The sequence below is a fragment of the Petromyzon marinus genome, chromosome 57 (assembly GCF_048934315.1).
Source record: "Petromyzon marinus isolate PM22_M1 ecotype Great Lakes invasive population chromosome 57, UKy_Petmar_22M1.pri1.0, whole genome shotgun sequence".
Classification (NCBI taxonomy): Eukaryota; Metazoa; Chordata; class Hyperoartia; order Petromyzontiformes; family Petromyzontidae; genus Petromyzon; species Petromyzon marinus.
Genome location: NC_133723.1, coordinates 3070840 through 3074399, shown reverse-complemented (window position 1 = coordinate 3074399; position 3560 = coordinate 3070840).

The following is a 3560-nucleotide window of genomic DNA, read 5'->3' as shown; positions in this document are numbered from 1 at the left end:
CGCATTGTAGTGTAGTGGTTAGCGCGCTGTGTGTGTGTGTGTATCTGTGTGTGTGTGTCTGTGTGTTTTGTGTGTATCTGTGTCTGTGTGTTTGTGTGTATCTGTGTGTGTGTGTCTGTGTGTGTGTCTGTGTGTGTGTATCTGTGTGTATCTGTGTGTGTGTGTATCTGTGGGTGTGTTTGTGTGTGTCTGTGTGTGTGTATCTGTGTGTGTCTGTGTGTGTGGAAGTGTAACGCATTGTAGTGTAGCGGTTAGCGCGCTGCGCTACGAACCCGGCGAGCCGAGTTCGATTTACGCTCACGGCCACCACCGGTCACGATCATTTTTACCGGTCCTGGGCCTCCCCTAAGTCGACTCAGCCTCAAACACATAACTGGTGTGGTGTGTTAACATCGCCATTGGGGAGACAAAGGTGGCCGGGCGTGGTGAATCAAAGTCCCGGGCAAAGCCCGGTAGTTAAGCTAGTACCTAATAAATGAAACTTGAACTTAGTCTTGAGATGGTGTCTTTATTGTAGAGAGACACGTTCACTCGAACAGGCAGAGACCCCCACTGCAACAGCCCCGAGTCTCCCACGCATCTCCCTTTTATACGGACCGAGGCCACGCCCCCCTTTCCGAACCTTCTCACTGACTCTAGAACGCTCGCTCCCCAGCAGACTCGACCGTCCTCTTCCGTCACCTGGCCACGCTCCAATTCTCGATCATTCCCGTAGCCACCAGTCCATTCGCACTGTAGGCTGACTCCCCTGTCATTATCTCCCGTGGCCATTAGTCCATTCGCACTGCGGGTTGACTCCCCCGTCATTACCTCCCATGGCCACCAGTCCACTCGCACTGTAGGCTGACTCCCCTGTCATTACCTCCCGTGGCCACCAGTCCACTCACACTGTAGGCTGACTCCCCCTGTCATTACCTCCCGTGGCCACTAGTTCATTCGCACTGCAGGCTGACTCTTCTGTCATTACCTCCCGTGGCCACTAGTCCACTCGCACTACAGGCTGACTCCCCTGTCATTACCTCCCGTGGTCACGAGTCCACTCACACTGCAGGCTGACTCCCCCTGTTATTACCTCCCGTGGCCACTAGTCCACTCGCACTACAGGCTGACTCCCCTGTCATTACCTCCCATGGTCACGAGTCCACTCGTACTGCAGGCTGACTCCCCTGTCATTACCTCCCGTGGCCACTAGTCCACTCACACCGCAGGTTGACTCTACTGTCATTACACAGGTAAGATTTAAAAATTCATCATATACACCTCCCCCCCGCCCCAATTTCCTAATGTGAGGGGGGAAAGCGAACCCCTGCCCGCCCACCACCTCCACAAATATAGAAGTCAAACTCCACCTATGATTGCGAGATGTGTCTGTACATTTTTATTTACCCTTGCTGAACTTTGCACCCTCCTATCGTGCGTGTTGTTGTGGTAAAGACTGATCCCCGTTGCCCCCTACTGGTCGTCCGTGTGTAAAAAAAAACAAAGAGCTTCCTAGCTCATCGGATTCCTCATCCTCCGGTGTAAATAAAAAATTGTGATATTCGCGAGCAGAGCAGGATATTGAGCTTGGATGGAGCGACTACTCCGTGTGAAACAGGTGTTTTAGGCTTTCCGTGTGGCGGGGGTTAGTGGGTGATGCGTGGATATTCGTGTCACGCGCTCTGCAGGTGAGTTCCTTTCTCACCTTACCTCACCCACCACCCCCCTCCTTCCCGCCCCCCCCCCAAACGTCACGCGCCGTGCAGGTAAATTCCCTAACCCTCCCCCACCCACTACCCACGCACCCCTCCCCACCCACTCCTTTAGTCACGCGCCGTGCAGGTAAATACCAACCCCCCCTCCTCCTCCCCCCGTAACTTCCCACACATCCCCCCCCCTCAGCCCCACCCCTTACAATTAATATCACGAACCGCCCAGGAACCGTTTAGGGTGTTCACAAAGTTCCTTTGCGTGACACAAAGCAAGAGAGATCTTGTACCCCCCCCCCTCCCTCCCTCTCTCTTTTTCTCTCCTTTTTTTTCACGACCAGAGGAAGCAAGAAGATCCTCGGTGTAGTCGGCACTGTGCTTCGTTCATCATTTCGTTTCATTCACGAGAGATTTCACGCTCTGCTCTTCTTACCCCTTCCCTCTCTCTCTCTCTACCCCCTCTCTCTCTACCCCCTCTCCCCCTACTCCATGTCTATGTTCCCCGCCCCCTATGTTTTCTATATAATATTTGTAATAATATTATATATTTCTCTCTCTCTCTATCCCTCTCCCTCTCTCTCCCTTTCTTTTTTCGACCAACTCCGCGTGCTGCTCTCCCCCACACTCTCGTTTTGTGTTTTTTTTTTACAAGAGGAAACAAGAAGGCGCTCGGTGTAGTCGCCACTTTGATTAGTTCATCATTTCGGGGTTTTTTGTGGGGGTTTTTTGTGGGGGTTTTTTTACGCGGCCCTGGGCCCGTACCCAGGTACAAACCTCGATCCTGCCCCCTCCCTTCCGCAGACTCCTCCAAAGTCGACGGTGGCTGCACAAACTCCAGCAGCGGTTTTCGCCGCAGCTGCGTATCTTTTTGGATTTCCGCGATATTTTGTGGAACTTTGAAGTAAAAGGTGCGCTTTTTACGTTTAAGTTCCTCCGAAGGGGATCGTCACGTGATGCTGTGGATGTCGTTGATGGTGATGACGATGATGATGTTGTTGTTGCTGCTGCCAGGTCTGGGCTTACAGGGGCGGTCCACATCAGTTCGGATCCTCTCCTAAAATTCTGATTCAAAGCATGTCCCGGTGCCCCATCCTGCTAAGGGGACTTTGTGGGCGACACTGTGTGCCCCCCCCACCCCCACTACTCTCCTCCACCCTCCCCCTTGTGGCTAAAGCTACGAGCTGGGCCCCCCTTTGACAACTACCATGAAAATATTATGAACCATGAGATATATTTCACTGCGTAACAAACAAAAATGTGTTCCTGGGTAGTAAGTGTTATTTCCTAATTGCTCATGCCTCAAAAGTATGTAAAATGGGCTATTATTCCACCCAAAAACTTTGCTTTTGTGACCAGGACATTGATATTTTGAAATGTGCCTATTGTCAATGAGAAAACGCGGTGTGCATTTGCGTCATTCCTTCACGTAAAGTCCTGGCCACAAAAGCAAAGTTTGTGCGTGAATAATAATAATAGCCATTTTATATACTTTTGAGGCATGAGCAATTAGACAATAGCACTTACTACCCAGAAACCAAAAATCGTGTTACATCGTGAATTTTCAACAGCAGCGTCCACCGACGTTTTGCGTTACACGTTCGAGGCCGTGAGCGCACCAACGATGCCATTAGGGGGGGTGGGGGGCAAGAGAAGGCCGCGAGACGGAATCGCCTCTGAGTGCGACCGTTCGAGACAATTCGCACGGTTGGGGCCCCACCTGGGCGATTGCGGACCCACCCCCCCCCCCCCGAGCTGATAATGTAGACACCACGCCACTGCGCCCACACTCCTAACCACTTCTCACGAACCCCTCATGCTTCCTCCCCCCCCCCTCATCCTCCCTCCCACCAACACCCCCCGCGATGTCACGAG